Below are 21,545 nucleotides of genomic sequence, written 5' to 3'. Positions count from 1 at the left end.
GGAGGGAGCTTGGCCACAGAATTCACAACAGTACCCCCCCCCCCTTGAGGAGGGGTCACCAAACCCTCACCCGAGCCCCCAGGCCGACCAGGATGAGCCGCATGAAAGGCACGAACCAGATCGGCAGCATGGACATCAGAGGCAAAGACCCAGGAATTATCTTCCTGACCATAACCTTTCCACTTAATCAGATACTGGATTTTCCGTCTCGAAACACGAGAATCCAAAATCTTCTCCACTATATACTCCAATTCCCCTTCAAGCAAAATCGGAGCAGGGGGATCAATAGATGGAATCACAGGTGCCACGTATCTCCGCAACAATGACCTATAGAACACGTTATGGATGGAAAAAGAAGCCGGAAGAGTCAAACGAAAAGACACAGGATTAAGAACCTCAGAAATCCTATATCGACCAATGAAACGAGGCTTTAATTTAGGAGAGGAAACCTTCATAGGAATATAACGAGATGACAACCAAACCAAATCCCCAACACGAAGTCGGGGACCCACACAGCGCCTGCGGTTAGCAAAACGTTGAGCCTTCTCCTGGGACAAGGTCAAATTGTCCACTACATGCGTCCAAATCTGCTGCAACCTATCCACCACAGTATCCACACCAGGACAGTCCGAAGACTCAACCTGCCCTGAAGAGAAACGAGGGTGGAACCCAGAATTGCAGAAAAACGGCGAAACCAAAGTAGCCGAGCTGGCCCGATTATTAAGGGCGAACTCGGCCAACGGCAAAAAGGACACCCAATCATCCTGATCAGCAGAAACAAAACATCTCAGATATGTTTCCAAGGTCTGATTGGTTCGTTCAGTCTGGCCATTTGTCTGAGGATGGAAAGCAGAGGAAAAAGACAAATCAATGCCCATACTAGCACAAAAGGCTCGCCAAAATCTCGAAACAAACTGGGAACCTCTGTCAGAAACGATGTTCTCGGGAATGCCATGTAAACGAACCACATGGTGGAAAAACAATGGCAACAAATCAGAGGAGGAAGGCAATTTAGACAAGGGCACCAAATGAACCATCTTAGAGAAGCGATCACAAACCACCCAAATGACCGACATTCTTTGAGAGACGGGGAGATCCAAAATAAAATCCATAGAGATATGTGTCCAAGGCCTCTTCGGGACCGGCAAGGGCAAAAGCAACCCACTGGCACGAGAACAGCAGGGCTTAGCCCGAGCACAAATCCCACAAGACTGCACAAAAGAACGCACATCCCGCGACAGAGACGGCCACCAAAAGGATCTAGCCACCAAATCTCTGGTACCAAAGATTCCAGGATGACCAGCCAACACCGAACAATGAACCTCAGAGATAACTTTATTCGTCCACCTATCAGGGACAAACAGTTTCTCCGCTGGGCAACGGTCAGGTCTATTAGCCTGAAATTTTTGCAGCACCCACCGCAAATCAGGGGAGATGGCAGACAAAATTACCCCCTCTTTGAGAATACCCGCCGGCTCAGGCAAACCCGGAGAATCGGGCACAAAACTCCTAGACAGGGCATCCGACTTCACATTTTTAGAGCCCGGAAGGTACGAAACCACAAAGTCAAAACGGGAGAAAAACAACGACCAATGAGCTTGTCTAGGATTCAACCGTTTGGCAGACTCGAGATAAGTCAAGTTTTTGTGATCAGTCAAGACCACCACGCGATGCTTAGCTCCTTCAAGCCAATGACGCCACTCCTCGAATGCCCACTTCATGGCTAGCAACTCTCGATTGCCAACATCATAATTTCGCTCAGCAGGCGAAAATTTCCTGGAAAAGAAGGCGCATGGTTTCATCACCGAGCAATCAGAACTTCTCTGCGACAAAACAGCCCCTGCTCCAATTTCAGAAGCATCAACCTCGACCTGGAACGGAAGCGAAACATCTGGTTGGCACAACACAGGGGCAGAAGAAAAACAACGCTTCAACTCCTGAAAAGCCTCCACAGCAGCAGAAGACCAATTGACCACATCAGCACCCTTCTTGGTTAAATCAGTCAACGGTTTAGCAATACTAGAAAAATTATTGATGAAGCGACGATAAAAATTAGCAAAGCCCAGGAACTTCTGCAGACTCTTCAGGGATGTTGGCTGAGTCCAATCATAAATGGCCTGAACTTTAACAGGGTCCATCTCGATAGTAGAAGGAGAAAAAATGAACCCCAAAAATGAAACCTTCTGAACACCAAAGAGACACTTTGACCCCTTCACAAACAAAGAATTAGCACGCAGGACCTGGAACACCATTCTTTTCAAAAAACCTGATCTGCACATCCAAACATAGACACAGTGTGAACAGGTGCTGAACCCAGAGTCGCCAACTCGTATATATTTAAGTAAATAGGGCAGCACACTGCAGCGCCAAAACATGCAAACTTGAAAACACAAAATTTGAACTGCATTACTGCACTGAAAATATGAAAAATGAGAGCTTTTAGCGCATAAAAATGGCCAATTTTATGTGTACCTCGTAGCCACGATAAGGCATCTCTCTTATACGAGGCCCTACGCTTGACCTACCTCTCTGAGAATAAACGTCTCCATCTGAATGGGTACATGTGAAACCTCTCCTTGGACTCAAATTCTCTCTCACTGTGGAGGGGTATTGGACCTATTATAATTAAAACACCTGAAGCTAGGAGGCGGGGAGTGCACGATCAGAAGGCTAGAGAATACATTTCAAAAAACCTGATCTGCACATCCAAACATAGACACAGTGTGAACAGGTGCTGAACCCAGAGTCGCCAACTCGTATATATTTAAGTAAATAGGGCAGCACACTGCAGCGCCAAAACATGCAAACTTGAAAACACAAAATTTGAACTGCATTACTGCACTGAAAATATGAAAAATGAGAGCTTTTAGCGCATAAAAATGGCCAATTTTATGTGTACCTCGTAGCCACGATAAGGCATCTCTCTTATACGAGGCCCTACGCTTGACCTACCTCTCTGAGAATAAACGTCTCCATCTGAATGGGTACATGTGAAACCTCTCCTTGGACTCAAATTCTCTCTCACTGTGGAGGGGTATTGGACCTATTATAATTAAAACACCTGAAGCTAGGAGGCGGGGAGTGCACGATCAGAAGGCTAGAGAATACATTTCAAAAAACCTGATCTGCACATCCAAACATAGACACAGTGTGAACAGGTGCTGAACCCAGAGTCGCCAACTCGTATATATTTAAGTAAATAGGGCAGCACACTGCAGCGCCAAAACATGCAAACTTGAAAACACAAAATATGAACTGCATTACTGCACTGAAAATATGAAAAATGAGAGCTTTTAGCGCATAAAAATGGCCAATTTTATGTGTACCTCGTAGCCACGATAAGGCATCTCTCTTATACGAGGCCCTACGCTTGACCTACCTCTCTGAGAATAAACGTCTCCATCTGAATGGGTACATGTGAAACCTCTCCTTGGACTCAAATTCTCTCTCACTGTGGAGGGGTATTGGACCTATTATAATTAAAACACCTGAAGCTAGGAGGCGGGGAGTGCACGATCAGAAGGCTAGAGAATACATTTCAAAAAACCTGATCTGCACATCCAAACATAGACACAGTGTGAACAGGTGCTGAACCCAGAGTCGCCAACTCGTATATATTTAAGTAAATAGGGCAGCACACTGCAGCGCCAAAACATGCAAACTTGAAAACACAAAATATGAACTGCATTACTGCACTGAAAATATGAAAAATGAGAGCTTTTAGCGCATAAAAATGGCCAATTTTATGTGTACCTCGTAGCCACGATAAGGCATCTCTCTTATACGAGGCCCTACGCTTGACCTACCTCTCTGAGAATAAACGTCTCCATCTGAATGGGTACATGTGAAACCTCTCCTTGGACTCAAATTCTCTCTCACTGTGGAGGGGTATTGGACCTATTATAATTAAAACACCTGAAGCTAGGAGGCGGGGAGTGCACGATCAGAAGGCTAGAGAATACATTTCAAAAAACCTGATCTGCTCATCCAAACATAGACACAGTGTGAACAGGTGCTGAACCCAGAGTCGCCAACTCGTATATATTTAAGTAAATAGGGCAGCACACTGCAGCGCCAAAACATGCAAACTTGAAAACACAAAATTTGAACTGCATTACTGCACTGAAAATATGAAAAATGAGAGCTTTTAGCGCATAAAAATGGCCAATTTTATGTGTACCTCGTAGCCACGATAAGGCATCTCTCTTATACGAGGCCCTACGCTTGACCTACCTCTCTGAGAATAAACGTCTCCATCTGAATGGGTACATGTGAAACCTCTCCTTGGACTCAAATTCTCTCTCACTGTGGAGGGGTATTGGACCTATTATAATTAAAACACCTGAAGCTAGGAGGCGGGGAGTGCACGATCAGAAGGCTAGAGAATACATTTCAAAAAACCTGATCTGCACATCCAAACATAGACACAGTGTGAACAGGTGCTGAACCCAGAGTCGCCAACTCGTATATATTTAAGTAAATAGGGCAGCACACTGCAGCGCCAAAACATGCAAACTTGAAAACACAAAATTTGAACTGCATTACTGCACTGAAAATATGAAAAATGAGAGCTTTTAGCGCATAAAAATGGCCAATTTTATGTGTACCTCGTAGCCACGATAAGGCATCTCTCTTATACGAGGCCCTACGCTTGACCTACCTCTCTGAGAATAAACGTCTCCATCTGAATGGGTACATGTGAAACCTCTCCTTGGACTCAAATTCTCTCTCACTGTGGAGGGGTATTGGACCTATTATAATTAAAACACCTGAAGCTAGGAGGCGGGGAGTGCACGATCAGAAGGCTAGAGAATACATTTCAAAAAACCTGATCTGCACATCCAAACATAGACACAGTGTGAACAGGTGCTGAACCCAGAGTCGCCAACTCGTATATATTTAAGTAAATAGGGCAGCACACTGCAGCGCCAAAACATGCAAACTTGAAAACACAAAATTTGAACTGCATTACTGCACTGAAAATATGAAAAATGAGAGCTTTTAGCGCATAAAAATGGCAAATTTTATGTGTACCTCGTAGCCACGATAAGGCATCTCTCTTATACGAGGCCCTACGCTTGACCTACCTCTCTGAGAATAAACGTCTCCATCTGAATGGGTACATGTGAAACCTCTCCTTGGACTCAAATTCTCTCTCACTGTGGAGGGGTATTGGACCTATTATAATTAAAACACCTGAAGCTAGGAGGCGGGGAGTGCACGATCAGAAGGCTAGAGAATACATTTCAAAAAACCTGATCTGCACATCCAAACATAGACACAGTGTGAACAGGTGCTGAACCCAGAGTCGCCAACTCGTATATATTTAAGTAAATAGGGCAGCACACTGCAGCGCCAAAACATGCAAACTTGAAAACACAAAATTTGAACTGCATTACTGCACTGAAAATATGAAAAATGAGAGCTTTTAGCGCATAAAAATGGCCAATTTTATGTGTACCTCGTAGCCACGATAAGGCATCTCTCTTATACGAGGCCCTACGCTTGACCTACCTCTCTGAGAATAAACGTCTCCATCTGAATGGGTACATGTGAAACCTCTCCTTGGACTCAAATTCTCTCTCACTGTGGAGGGGTATTGGACCTATTATAATTAAAACACCTGAAGCTAGGAGGCGGGGAGTGCACGATCAGAAGGCTAGAGAATACATTTCAAAAAACCTGATCTGCACATCCAAACATAGACACAGTGTGAACAGGTGCTGAACCCAGAGTCGCCAACTCGTATATATTTAAGTAAATAGGGCAGCACACTGCAGCGCCAAAACATGCAAACTTGAAAACACAAAATTTTGTGTTTTCAAGTTTGCATGTTTTGGCGCTGCAGTGTGCTGCCCTATTTACTGGAACACCATTCTGACCAGCTTCACATGAGACTCCCAATCATCCGAGAAGACCAAAATATCATCCAAGTATACAATCAGGAATTTATCCAGGTACTCTCGGAAGATGTCATGCATAAAGGACTGAAACACTGATGGAGCATTAGAAAGCCCGAAAGGCATAACCAGGTACTCAAAATGGCCTTCGGGCGTATTAAATGCTGTTTTCCATTCATCACCCCATTTAATACGCACAACATTATACGCACCACGAAGATCTATCTGGGTGAACCAACTAGCCCCCTTAATCCGAGCAAACAAATCAGACAGCAGCGGCAAGGGGTACTGAAATTTGAACGTAATTTTATTTAGAAGGCGGTAATCAATACAAGGTCTCAGCGAACCATCCTTCTTGGCCACAAAAAAGAACCCCGCTCCCAATGGCGACGATGACGGGCGAATATGACCCTTCTCCGAAGACTCCTTCACGTAACTCCGCATAGCGGCGTGCTCAGGTACAGATAAATTAAACAGTCGACCCTTAGGAAACTTACTACCAGGAATCAAATCGATAGCACAATCACAATCCCTATGCGGAGGTAGGGCATTGGACTTGGGCTCATCGAATACATCCCGGTAATCAGACAAGAATTCTGGGACCTCAGAAGGGGTGGATGATGATAGACAGAAATGGAACATCACCATGTACCCCCTGACAACCCCAGCTGGACACACTGGGTTATGGACTTGTAGCCATGGCAACCCCAACACGACCACATCATGCAGATTATGCAACACCAGAAAGCGAATATCCTCCTGGTGCGCAGGAGCCATGCACATGGTCAGCTGGGTCCAAAACTGAGGCTTATTTTTGGCCAAAGGCGTAGCATCAATTCCTTTCAATGGAATAAGACACTGCAAGGGCTCCAAGACAAACCCACAGCGCCTAGCAAACTCCAAGTCCATCAAATTCAGGGCAGCGCCTGAATCCACAAATGCCATGACAGAATAGGAAGACAAAGAGCAAATCAAAGTAACGGACAAAAGAAATTTCGACTGTACCGTACCAATGGTGGCGGACCTAGCAAACTGCTTAGTGCGCTTAGGACAATCGGAGATAGCATGAGTGGAATCACCACAGTAGAGACACAGCCCATTCTGACATCTGTGTTCTTGCCTTTCAGCTCTGGTCAAAATCCTATCGCACTGCATAGGCTCAGGTTTATGCTCAGACAATACCGCCAAATGGTGCACAGATTTACGCTCACGCAAGCGTCGACCGATCTGAATGGCCAAAGACATAGACTCATTTAGACCAGCAGGCATAGGAAATCCCACCATGACATCCTTAAGGGCTTCAGAGAGACCCTTTCTGAAAATATCTGCCAGCGCACATTCATTCCATTGAGTGAGCACGGACCACTTTCTAAACTTCTGACAATAAATCTCTATCTCATCCTGACCCTGACACAGAGCCAGCAAATTTTTCTCTGCCTAATCCACTGAATTATGTTCGTCGTACAGCAATCCGAGCGCCAGAAAAAATGCATCAATATTACATAATGCAGGATCTCCTGGCGCAAGGGAAAATGCCCAGTCTTGAGGGTCGCCACGTAATAAAGAAATAATGATCTTAACTTGTTGAACTGGGTCACCAGAGGAGCGGGGTTTCAAAGCCAGAAATAGTTTACAATTATTTTTAAAATTCAAAAACTTAGCTCTATCTCCAGAAAATAACTCAGGGATAGGAATTTTAGGTTCTAACATAGGATTCTGAACCACTAAATCTTGAATGTTCTGTACTCTTATAGTGAGATTATCCATCAAAGAGGACAGACCCTGAATGTCCATGTCCACACCTGTGTTCTGAACCACCCTGATGTAAAGGGGAAAAGAAAGACAGAACACAGTGCAAAGAAAAAAAAATGGTCTCAGAACTTCTCTTTTCCCTCTATTGAGAAGCATTAGTACTTTAGGCCTCCAGTACTGTTATGAACAGGTAATTCAGAACCACAATGGACATTGAAGTTCAGAGCACACAAAGTGACCTGACATTTACCAAAGACATAGGACGAGCTCTGAGACGTGGAAACTCTGCTGACCGCAATCCCTAATCCTATCACAACACACTAGAGGTAGCCGTGGATTGCGCCTAACGCTCCCTATGCAACTCGGCACAGCCTGAGAAACTAACTAGCCCTGAAGATAGAAAAACAAGCCTACCTTGCCTCAGAGAAATTCCCCAAAGGAAAAAGCAGCCCCCCACATATAATGACTGTGAGTAAAGATGAAATACAAACACAGAGATGAAATAGATTTAGCAAAGTGAGGCCCGACTTACTGAATAGACCGAGGATAGGAAAGATAGCTTTGCGGTCAACACAAAAACCTACAAACAACCACGCAGAGGGGCAAAAAGACCCTCCGCACCGACTAACGGTACGGAGGTGCTCCCTCTGCGTCTCAGAGCTTCCAGCAAGCAAGAAAAACCAATATAGCAAGCTGGACAGAAAAAATAGCAAACAAAAGTAACACAAGCAGAACTTAGCTTATGCAGGATAGACAGGCCACAGGAACGATCCAGGAGGAAGCAAGACCAATACTAGAACATTGACTGGAGGCCAGGATCAAAGCACCAGGTGGAGTTAAATAGAGCAGCACCTAACGACTTAACCTCATCACCTGAGGAAGGAAACTCAGAAGCCGCAGTACCACTCTCATCCACCAAAGGAAGCTCATAGACAGAACCAGCCGAAGTACCACTCACGACCACAGGAGGGAGCTTGGCCACAGAATTCACAACAGACCGTGTTTAGGCTGTAGAGCTTGTGTGCTGGTCATAGCACAGACTGTGCACCCACCGACCTGAGAGAGCGGAGCTCTACTATGGACATTGAGGTTTCGTCTGTCTGATGTAAGAAGACTGTTTGCCTTTTGTTCATGTTTCTATGGTTCATGGAGAAAATAAACCACATAGACTGTTTTAAGTGAAAGATCGTTCCTGTGTGCCTGACTATCGCAGCCAAGAGAGTGTCCCCAAGATACGCAGTAAGTGCAACGTTACACACCATACAATAATGGTGCTGGAAAGTTTGTGAAACCCTGCAAAATTTTCCATATTTCCGCATAAATTTGACCAAAACTAGATCAGATTTTTACGGAAGTCCTAAAAGCAAATAAAGGGCAATAGTTAAAAAAATGTTAATAATATTAGACTTTGTCATTCTTTAAATAAATGAAATGATCCAATATCACATGGCTGTGAGTTTAAAAAACTACAAACATTTAGGATTAACAGATAGTTTGAGAACTAGAGTCTGGTGTTTTCAATGAATGGGATGAAAGTCAGGTTTGAGCGGGCAACGCGTTTTAATTAAGGAATAGGAATCTATCAAAAGTCTGATCTCACGATCTTCACATCACATGCTTGTGGAAATATATGATGGCAAAAACAAAGGATAAATCTGAGAACTTAATAAAGGGAGTTGCTTTTATGATCAAGCTGCAAAAGGTTACAAAATCATCTCTAAACAGTTTGGACTCCCTCAATCTATAGTCGGACAAATTGTGTATATATGGAGGGAATTCAAGATGATTATCCCCTCCCTATGAGTGGTTGACAAACAAAGATCACTCCAAGAGCATGGCATATAATAGTTTGTGAGGTCCCAAAAAAACCCAAGATAATCCCTAAGCATCTAAAGAACCTCTCTCACAGTAGCTAATGTTAATTAGACCATCATTGTAACAACTCTGCTGGCTTCACGGCATGGCCTCTCATCTCTCACACTATCTTACCCACTGTTCCAGGTCATGATGCGGTTTCTATTTCTTGCCAGCTCCATATTCTGTGCCTCTGCCCTCTGCATGCTTCCTGGCTGTGTGTATAGGGGGGCGGCGCCTGAACTCTCTGGTTCTTATAGGAATCAGGTGCACCTGTCTAATCTATTCTGGTTCAATTACAAAGAGGCCTCCAGTATTTAGTGCAGCTCCACCCAGTGGACTGGGCCTGTGCAATGTGTTAGCTCAGTTTGTGTTTAGCTTCTGAATTTGCCAGGCCTTGCTCTGTGTTACTCCCTCTCTGGAGGCTTTTCTCAGTGTTCTTGCCTTGATCTTGTTGTCCACCTTCCAGGAGGCAGAATATCCTGGTCCCTGTGTCTTTGTTCTTGTTTCTTTGTTTTTGTTCCTTGTCTGAACCTAGTCTTATCTTTCCTTATGTTCTTAGTCTACTTACACTCTGCACTCTTGCGGCTCTGCCTGCTCTGTACCTTTGTGGCTTTACCTCTGCTCCGCACTCCTGCAATTCAACATTTTTTTTTCCAATTCGACATTTATTTCTGGCTCAAGTTGGCTCCCTGCAGTTTTACTAATTGTTCTACGCTTTCTCCCCATTATTCTTACTGATATGCTTCTTTTACAAAAGACACTCTTGCATCTTATACCCTTTCCACTCCTCTCTTTTCTCCCCCCATTCGCCACACCTCCTCCCAGATGACAGGCAGGGAGTGTTCCACACCTCCCTTGAGATACCTAGTAACTGCACAGCACATTACAGAGACTCCAAGCCTCTCTCTCATTCCCCAGTGTGCTGGCACTATTCATTAAGGGCTCACATACAGCATTTCACACCTCCCTTTGGGAGCTGCAGCCTCAGTTTGAATAGGTGCTATAAATAGAGGCACTATTTCCCATGCAGACACACAAGCCCACAGAAGCAGGAAGACCTGACACCACAACAATAGGAGGTTGGTGACTCATCTGTTTTTTCTACCTGGACCCCACTACTTTTAATCTTGTATCTTCTCACAAGGAACCCTCTCTCCTCTTTATTTGCAGCCCTTAAAGGGACCACACTTCTTATTTTTCACACTATCTAGAAAACGCAGGTCAGTGCTTCTCCATATCATGTCCACCACTGGGTATAACGTTACTTAATTTTGTACCTAATTTTGTACCTATTTTGTCAGCTTCACTGGTCAGACTGGACCTTGTTTCCAGTCTCTACAATAGAACTTTATGTTAGCGACAGCACCCCTAATGGACCTTGTGTAGGTTATCTATTTTGACAGCGCTATCTCATACAGATACTTTTCAGATGGGATCCTTATTGTATATAGTTTTCTGTAAATAATGATTATGTTCATCTGGTTTTGTCTTTATGTAAAGCACCCCATATGTATATAACACTAATTGTTATTTGTGTTTGATTACAGTTTGAGAAAGACCCGAGGCAGGGTCGAAACGTTACTACTTCGTTTATACTCCCTGCTGTGTGTGTATATATATGAAAATTTTGTCTCAACACATGTGAATAAATACATCACATTTTTGCAAAGATATACCATAAGAGTGCGGCTGATTTTTCTATATTGGACTTGTTGTTGGGTTTTTCCCAAGTACAGCCAGCACCAACCTAAGATAGCTGAGTGCGCTCCTTTTTTCTTAATATATCACTGAAGTGGTGAGCGGCACCTGCATCCCGATGACAACTCAGACCTTTGCGTTTGACGATTCAACAGCCACAAGAATCCTCTCCAAGGTCACTAATTCGGGGGATTTTCTCAAAGTTCCCGCCCACGAAATTAGAACCAGAGACTATGAAAAGGAACGACGGAAACTCATGTCCTATGACCTTCACTCTATCACTCTAGCGGAATATTACCGGCAAAGCAGGATACCACGTGGCCTCCGATGCCATCTGCGTCCTACTCTTTTTTCAGAAAATCCAGAATTTTGTGAAAAGTTTAAACAGATTCTGAACAAATGCTCATTAGATATTATCCTATTAACCATTGACTCTCTCCATACAGCGATTGGTGAAGCGGAAAAAAGGTATCTGCTATTGAAGAACAGCTAACCTCTACTTTATCCACGGCAGATTGGCAAACATTGAAAACCAAAACCGATAAAATCATCGAGGAGAACCGTAAAAGTCTACAGGAAAGGAAAAGGACAAAGTTCCAGAGAGACTTGGACGATTATCAACAGGACCGCGTTTACAGATGGAACGATTTACCGAGTGGGGGCTACAGACGTGGAAACTATGGCAACAGAAGACCAGACTCTTTCAGTTCAGACAGCGAAGGATCAACCCACAGCCTCCCACAGAACCGTTTTTTATCAGGACGCCAGCCCAGGAGATACAATCCACGGAATACAGGAGGAGACCGACCAGGAGGGGCCATCGCTACCGCTCCAGAACGGATGACAACACGATCACAGGTAGGACACTCAACTCGGTGGTAAACATTTCCGATTACACATTAACCCCTTCTGAACTGACGGTCCTCCAGCGAGGTCTCTCTTTTTGTCCCACTCCACCCTGGGATAAATTTAGACTTGAGCAAGACTTACAACGGTTTTACCGTAGCTTGCGTTTGAAAACACACTTTGGACTTCAACAAGATTTGTCTACAACAAGCACTGTACCTCAGACCCCGGAACTTTCCATTTCCATGTGGGGTCTACGCAACGTGAGTAGCTTCAATCCACCAAGGAGCTATCACGCCACAGAGGCATACATCGATCTTATACAGAAGGACATTAATCTGGTAATGGAACAACATAGCAAAGGGGCCTTCCCAACCCATAACAACATGTCTGTCATAGAGAAACAAGCAGTGAGGTCACTTAAAAACAATAAACACATAACCATTAAACCGGCAGACAAGGGAGGGGCCATAGTGATTATGAATCAAGTGGACTACATCAGGGAAATAAGGAACCAATTATCTGACACACAGACGTATAAACAGATCACTCGAGACCCCACTAGTGACATCAAAAGGAAAATAGAATTAACATTAGACAAATATTTGACCTCCAATACTATAGACCACAAGACATCCACTTTTCTAATAAATCAACACCCCATAACCCCAGTTTTTTATGTATTACCAAAAATACACAAATCTCTCAATAACCCCCCTGGCAGGCCTATAGTTGCATCTACAGATTCCATTTTATCCCCACTATCCATTCTATTAGAAAAAATCCTCACTCCTCTCACGAAACAAACCAGATCTTTCATTTTAGACACTAGTCACTTTCTGGAAATCATCAGAGGATTTTCTAACCTTCCGTCAGACTGTATCCTTGCTACCTTTGATGTTAAAAGCTTATATACATCTATCCAACATCCCTTGGGTCTCCAAGCAGTACAAGATCTCCTCAAAACGTCAGATTTATCCCAAAACTCCCAACAATTTTGCCTTGATTTATTAACAATTGTCCTGTACAACAACTTTTTTCTTTTCGGCGACCAATATTTTTTACAGATCTGCGGGACCGCCATGGGCTCGAACGTGGCGCCGGCATATGCAAATACATACATGGATGCATTTGAATGCACTTTCATCTATACAAATGAGCTCTTCAGAACTCACGCTAAAAGTTGGATTAGGTTTATTGATGACATTTTTTGTTTATGGGAAGGCACCCCTGAGAGCCTACTTTCGTTTCATTATTTCCTCAACTCAGTAAGACCTGAACTCCAGTTCACCCTTACCTGGGATTTGACAAAAATCTCATTTCTGGACACGATGGTTACTAAAAACAATAGGGTTACACTGGAGTCTGATATCTTTACCAAACCCACGGATTCAAATAACCTTCTGTTGTACACTAGTTGTCACCCAAGATCCACTAAAAACAGTCTACCACGCTCCCAGTTTCAAAGGGTTAAGAGGATCGTGTCTGATGAGAATTTACTTGAAATTCGTCTTAAAGAAATGTCAGAGAAATTCCTGGATAGGAATTATCCAAAACAACTCCTTAATACCGAAAAACAGAGAGTCCTAGGTTCAGTATCCACCCGTAATCCATCCATCAAACCTGAACGTATTCCGTTTGTTCATACTCATCACCCGATAATGCCTAAACTATATAATATCATTAACAGACACTGGCCACTTCTCCACAGGTCATACCCTGGCATTGAAGCTTTCAAAAACCCAGCACTGATGTGCAAAAGAAAACCACCCAATCTTAGGAATCAGTGGGTAAGGGCCGACATTGGTAGCTTGACGAAACAGCCCAAACAGAGATTCATTGGCTCTAAACGGGTAGGGACATACCCATGTCTAAGTTGTGCATGTTGCTCTAATGTCATTAAAGGCGAGGATATTGTCCACCCCCATTCCGGTAAGCGATACAAGGTGAAGGATTTTTTCACATGCGAATCGAATTTTGTGGTATATGTGGTTAAATGTCCCTGCGGTTTAGTTTACGTAGGTGAAACGACACAACACATCCGTGACCGCATATCGAACCATAAATCCACAATTAGGTGCAAAAAGACATGGTTACCCATACCGGATCACTTCATAACAGCCAAACACTCCATTTCACAACTAAGATTCCAAGTTGTGGAACAGGTAGAAAGACCCAGGAGGGGCGGCAATCACGTCAAGCTACTTAAAGAGAGGGAGGCCTACTGGATACACACACTACAAACCCTCACACCAAAGGGCCTCAACAGGGAATTGGATCTCGTGACTTAGGACCCCTGGTTGAACTGCTGAGTCAGTCATATTTTGCTATAATATTATTTCCGTGCAAACATGTTGTCTATATGTATAATTGTACATGTGTTATAACTTAGTGGTGGATGTGATTATTATTTGTTTCTTCAGATCTAACCTTGTATTAATTCTTATAGATGCACTGAGCCAACTATCTATTTCTTACACCTGCCATGGGTAAGTTACAAAGTCTCCCGGTTTTATTATTTTTTATTTTTTATTTTTATTTTTTTATTTTTATTTTTTCTTTATTTTTATTTTTCTTTAATTTTATTTTTATTTTTACGTCTAGTTTCATTTCATTTCATTTTCATTTCATTTTTTTTTTTTTTTTTCCAATTCGACATTTATTTCTGGCTCAAGTTGGCTCCCTGCAGTTTTACTAATTGTTCTACGCTTTCTCCCCATTATTCTTACTGATATGCTTCTTTTACAAAAGACACTCTTGCATCTTATACCCTTTCCACTCCTCTCTTTTCTCCCCCCATTCGCCACACCTCCTCCCAGATGACAGGCAGGGAGTGTTCCACACCTCCCTTGAGATACCTAGCAACTGCACAGCACATTACAGAGACTCCAAGCCTCTCTCTCATTCCCCAGTGTGCTGGCACTATTCATTAAGGGCTCACATACAGCATTTCACACCTCCCTTTGGGAGCTGCAGCCTCAGTTTGAATAGGTGCTATAAATAGAGGCACTATTTCCCATGCAGACACACACGCCCACAGAAGCAGGAAGACCTGACACCACAACAATAGGAGGTTGGTGACTCATCTGTTTTTTCTACCAGGACCCCACTACTTTTAATCTTGTATCTTCTCACAAGGAACCCTCTCTCCTCTTTATTTGCAGCCCTTAAAGGGACCACACTTCTTATTTTTCACACTATCTAGAAAACGCAGGTCAGTGCTTCTCCATATCATGTCCACCACTGGGTATAACGTTACTTAATTTTGTACCTAATTTTGTACCTATTTTGTCAGCTTCACTGGTCAGACTGGACCTTGTTTCCAGTCTCTACAATAGAACTTTATGTTAGCGACAGCACCCCTAATGGACCTTGTGTAGGTTATCTATTTTGACAGCGCTATCTCATACAGATACTTTTCAGATGGGATCCTTATTGTATATAGTTTTCTGTAAATAATGATTATGTTCATCTGGTTTTGTCTTTATGTAAAGCACCCCATATGTATATAACACTAATTGTTATTTGTGTTTGATTACAGTTTGAGAAAGACCCGAGGCAGGGTCGAAACGTTACTACTTCGTTTATACTCCCTGCTGTGTGTGTATATATATGAAAATTTTGTCTCAACACATGTGAATAAATACATCACATTTTTGCAAAGATATACCATAAGAGTGCGGCTGATTTTTCTATATTGGTCTTGCTGCAGCTCCTCTCCGCATTTCTTGCGGTTCTGCTCTGCTTAGCTTTTCTTGCTACACTATCTCTTGCTGCTCTTCCGCTCCTATCTGCAACCTTGCACTTCTTTTCCTGTGTGAACAGGTCCCAACCTGTTCCTTCATTCTCCTTTCCTTCTGGCTTGTTTCTGTACCTGCATCTCCTGTATGAACAGGTCCCAACCTGTTCATTCATTCTCCTTTCCTTATGGCTTGTTCTTGTACCAGCATCTCCTGTGCGAACAGGTCCCAACCTGTTCCTTCATACACCAAACCAACCAGTCCTGTGTTCCTGCCATCCCTTCCAGCCCTGTGTTCCTGCCAGCCCTGTGTTCTCTGCCGTGCCTGCCAGCCCTGTGTTCTCTACTGTGCCTGCCAGCCCTGTGTTCTCTGCTGTGTCTGCCAGCCCTGTGTTCTCTGCTGTACCTGCCAGCACTGTGTTCTCTGCTGTGTCCCTGCCAGCCCTGTGTTCTCTGCCTTGTCTCTGCCAGCCCTGTGTCTCAGCCATGCCAGCTTACTCGTCTGAGTTTCAGCCGTGCTCTTCTGCCAGTCCTGTCTGATGCCCGCACCAGTCCTAGTGTTCCTGTTCTCCAAGTGGGATCAGCAGCCACAGCCAGACACCACCCTGAAGTAGCACTTGGCAGCTGCCTGCTGCACAAGCCTGACCTCCCCATCAGAGGCTCCAGTGAAAACCCAGGCAGCTCTCATAGTCATGCCCCTTCCAGAGTAGTCTGATTTGTGGCACAGTGGGGCCGCAATCCCCCCGAGCTCACAACAACCAGTCAGGGTGTGAGCATGACAATCATCAAGACAACACTGAATGACTATGGTGTACGTGGAAAGAATGTAAAAATAAAGCCTCTGCTTTCCAAAAAGAATGTTGTTGCCCATCTGTAGTTTGCTAAAGATCACCAAGCCAAGCCAAAAGGCTATGGGAACAATATTTTGGGAAAGGATCAGACCAAAATAGAATGTTTTCAGTTAAATGAAAATAGTTATGTTTAGAGAAAGAACAATACTACATTACACTAAAAAACCTGATAGTATCTGTGAAACATGGTAGTGGTGGTATAATGGTTTGGACTTTTTTGCTGCATCCCAGCTAGGATAGCTTGCCAACATTAATGGATCAAAGAATTCTAAATGTTACCAGCAAATTGTAAAAGAAGATATCTTGATATTTTTCCCTGAACTAAATTTCAAGAGAATGTGGATTACTGTAAGTAGCAAGACAATGATCCAAAACACACGCTTTGCTATATAATATAATGGTTAAAGCAGAAAAAAGTTAAAGTTTTAGAATGACCAAGTCAAAATCCTGACCTTAATCCTATAGTAATATTGTGGAAAGGCATGAAGTGAGCAGTTCATGGGAGAAAACCCACCAGCATAACAGATTTTATCCTGTTTTGCAGGGAGGAATAGGGTAAAATTCTACTAGGTTGGTCACACAGGATACTGAGATCAAAAGGTTCACATATTTTTACCAGTCATTGACATGTGATATTGGATCATTTCCCTTATTTAGCAAGTTAACAAGTTTAATATTTTTGACTTATTTGTTTAATTCAACTCTTTACATCTACTATTAGGATTTCTTTGAAAATTGAATGTACCAAATGTTAGGAGTCGAGATCCTGCCGCTGCACAGGGGGAATCTCGAGCCATGTCTGCTTCGGTCACCCATTCTGCTTCAGCCACAGTGGAGCCTTCTCAGTGGAGACGTCGGTCAAAGCGTCTCGCTCAGCCTGATACGGTGCAAAGGGTTACTGCTGCCTTTCCTTGTTCTGCTTTTGTAGCCAGCACTGGTCAGCGGTGTGCAGGCTTTTCTGGGACAAAGTCCTGCTTTGCACACACTGAGCATGCCCACGGGAGGACCTCTCATTGGGGGTCACCCGCTCAGGCCCTGTAGCAGCTCCTATTGGACCACTTGGAAGGTACTTGTCTGCTACAGCTGTAAAAGGTTTGCTTGGCCGCGCACTAGTATCAAACCAAAGACTATGAGCTCAGCGCCAGTGTGGTCATGCCTGTATGTGGTTAGAGTTTGGCTGAAATAAGCCCCTAGAATACCGGCACCTCTGGTGAGGAGTTTGTATGTGTGTATTCAGGGCCTTGGCTGAAATAAGCCACTAGAATACCGGTATCTCCGGTGAGGAGTTGTTTGCCTGATTCTCTGACTGCATGACCACAGTTTTACTCTGTTTGATAGCTGTGTATTTCTGTGAAGTTAACAGGGCACAGCATCTTGTTTCTCGTGAATCTGTGGAGTTAACAGAGTTCGCTTATACCACCATATAGCGCTGCCATTTGCCAGCAGCAGGTTCCCCTCCTGCACGGTGGACCCCGGGTTGCGAACGCACCTATTAATACATATATATATATATATATATATATATATATATACTCGGTGCATTCCGCCAACCCTAACTCCATATCTTGGGAGGAAAATGGGGATGCCTTTAATAGTATGAATGTAGCTTACCGGGGTGTGGGCAGTGGTGGTGGTGGTGCGGGGTCACGTGAGGCAAGGTCTTCGCTGCAGGAAGCCAGTTGCGGCAGGAGTGGGGCAATGCTGCAGGCCCTGGAAAGGGAGGAGGGAGTGTCCTAACAATGGGCTTTAGGAAAATGGCCACAGGTCGCAGCACATGACAAAATCTCAATGTGCGCATGCGCTACCTCTGGTGGCCTATCACCTGAAGCCTACCAACGAGAGATCAATGTGTACAGCCAGGACTCTGCTCTTGCCTGCACTGCTGACATTTTCTTGGACCCCACAGCAGAGAGATCAATGGCTCCAGCCTCCCACTGCCGGGACACCCCCTCCCTCCCTGCCCAGGGCACACAGTATTATCCCATTCTTGCTGCTGCCAGCTTCCTGCAGTGGCAACAAGGCCTCCTATAACTCCACTCCATTGCCGCAGCCACCATGGTGAGCTAAATTCAGACTATAAGATGGACCACCATTTGATACATCAAAACATTTTTTTTTTATTTTCCTCCTCAAAATTTTAGTGCTTCTTATGGCCCGGTGCATCTCATAGTCCACAAAATATGGTAGTTTTAAGTCAAATTTACACAGAAATATGGAAAATTCTGAAGGGTTCTTAAACTTTCAAACATTATTGTTTGTGAAGGATGTTGTTCAGGTACAAAATACTGATGATCTGTACTTTCTTTTCTTTCCAGACCAATATGTGTTTGGCGAAGCGAATCACTGGGCTCAGCAGTGACTATACCCAGTGATTGGGTAAAGGATGTATAGAGATCAGCCAATAATTCAGGAAGAATGGGAGAGGCAGAGCCAGAAAACCATTAAAGGGACACTGTCACCTGAATTTGGAGGGAACAATCTTCAGCCATGGAGGCGGGGTTTTTGGGTGTTTGATTCACCTTTTCCTTACCAGCTGGCTGCATGCTGGCTGCAATATTGGATTGAAGTTGATTCTCTGTCCTCTGTAGTACATGCCTGTGCAAGGCAAGGCAAGAATCAAACACCCAAAATCCCCGCCTCCATGGCTGAAGATTGTTCCCTCCAAATTCAGGTGACAGTGTCCCTTTAAAGTGAATATTGGTTGTTTTATTATTTTGCAGCATTTTACGAGCATTCTTCAGAGGCATGACAATTCTTTTACAAGTTTAGGGAAATGTCCTTTTTTGACTTAATAGCCAGCAGTTAGTGTAATCACTGGTATTAGCCCTAGACTCTGTCTTCATTAAGCCTATTTTATTCAATTTGTGGATATGTTTAACTTATAGGACATTTCATGTTTTTCTGTCTTATTTTATTTTATCCAAAGAACGTTTCTAGCAGTCTTTTTTATTTATTAATTTATTTATATATTTCGTTTTTTTTAAGATCCTACATTTTTTCCTGCATATCTCAGGTCTATTACATAGGAAGCAACACTCCGTTTTGCCATTTTCCATAAGGAACAAGTCAAATAAAAAGAGCTCATTAAAATATGTTAATACATCTTTGACAATGAGTGTTGAATTATTCATGAGCATTTTGACAAATTTTCTAAACATGCAAATTATCTTTATTGCTCAGCTAATTTTCACTTTTAGTTTTGTATGAGAATTTTTGTTGCTTATTCACAGCATGGATGCTAATGTTTAATTAGAAATTGATGAACACTAAGTTTTCCTAATTAAATCAGCCGAAGTGGATTTAGATTGACATCGTGGTAGGTATTCAAATTAAACAACTGTCCCGTTTCATTTAATGCTGAACATTTATCAGTTCAAATGTAAAAGACTCCTTATTTATGACAGCGAATCCAGGCCCAAAATGGATTATTACAGTGTACGATGGATGCGCAGCTGTTGGGGAGCTAATTAAAGCTTTAGTAAATCTGTAAATGATAAAGAATATTTTAAATACTGTTTTAGCAATTTTATATTTTTTCATAGCTTTGGACTGGACAACAAACAAGCAATTACATGCTATAATTAAGTTTGATTGGAGAGACTTAAATGCCTGTGATTCACTGAGTGATAGCTAGGGAAAATCTCCTGAAATTGTAATCTGAAAGCTTAGAGAATCTTAGAGACTTGAATATGCGAAGATATGTAATTCTAATCAAGGAGGTATCTATTAGGAATTACTTATTAATTGTTACAATTTAAAACAATTGTGGCAAGCTCCATCACATATTAAAAAACGGATCAATTCTACCTAGAACCTTAGCTTTGGGAGGGAAATTGGTGTGGTACAATCACAGACGATGTATATTGAACTTCCAGAGTTTTGGAGCCTAAAGGGACTCCTTATCACAGTATAATCGTCTGACCCTTCACATTTTGGAAGATACTCCTCATTCAACCTCCTGTGAACATGTTGGGGGAGGCAAAGGTTCGACAGTTTCAATTTAACCCTTTAACCCTCGGGCGATTTTCCGTTTAATCAATTTTTTCACCTCTTCTTCCAAGAGCAATAACTTTATTATTTATTTTTTATTAATTAATTTGTTAGATTTATTTGTTTCCATTCACATAGCCGTATGAGGGTTTGTTTTTTTGCTTCTTAAGTTGTACTTTTGAATTACACTTTATCATGTGATGCACTGGAAAACTAGAAAAAATTTCAATGCATTGAAATTGCAAAAAAAGTTCAATTTGACATTTTTTTGTGAGGAACGGGAGTTATTTATCATGCTTGCTATACTGTAAAACATACATGGCAATATGATTCCGCTGGTCAGTATGATTACGTAGATACCAAACATGTATAGTTATTTTTTTTTAAATGGTCAAAAAAAAATTGGAAGTTTATAATAAAAATCTTTGCCTGTGTCGTCATTTTCCGAGAACCATAACACTTTCAATTTTTGGCATATAATGCTTGTGTGATGGTTTATTTGTTGCTCTCTGATCTGATGTTTTCCTTTAAAACCATTTTGGGTAAATACAATGTATTGCTTGTCTCATATTGCACTTTCCTTACAAACGTAATCTGGTTACTCGATCTTTCTTCTTATTATGCCATTTAATTAACAGATTAATTTTATATTTATTTTATATTTTGGTAGAGGGTACTTTTATGAATGTGGTGACACCAGATATGAGTATTGCTATTGTTTTATTTTTAATGGGGTGAAAGAGGGTGATTTGAACTTTTTTATTCTTTTCATATTTTTTAAAACTTCTTTCTTAACTTCTTACTGTATTTCAAACTTCCCTTTAGGGGACTTGAAGATGCGATCATCTGATTGCTTGTGATTAGTGTTGAGCATTTCGATACTGCAAATATTGGGTATCGGCCGATATTCGC

At 42.7% G+C, this 21,545-nt stretch overlaps 1 protein-coding gene and 1 long non-coding RNA gene across 3 annotated transcripts in view; one reads left to right on the top strand and one right to left on the bottom strand.

Moving 5' to 3' along the window:
- Positions 1–21,545, bottom strand: part of LUZP2 (leucine zipper protein 2) — a 1,110,632-nt gene that overhangs the window by 856,105 nt on the left and 232,982 nt on the right. The window lies entirely within an intron of this gene.
- On the top strand, positions 14,918–15,720 carry LOC138648747 (uncharacterized). Its single transcript, XR_011315182.1, has 2 exons — positions 14,918–15,126; positions 15,218–15,720. It is a non-coding gene; the product is annotated as an uncharacterized lncRNA (long non-coding RNA).

The sequence above is a fragment of the Ranitomeya imitator genome, chromosome 9, assembly GCF_032444005.1.
Source record: "Ranitomeya imitator isolate aRanImi1 chromosome 9, aRanImi1.pri, whole genome shotgun sequence".
Lineage (NCBI taxonomy): Eukaryota > Metazoa > Chordata > Amphibia > Anura > Dendrobatidae > Ranitomeya > Ranitomeya imitator.
Note: the sequence above shows the minus strand (reverse complement) of the source record. Positions and strands in the feature narration are given on the sequence as shown.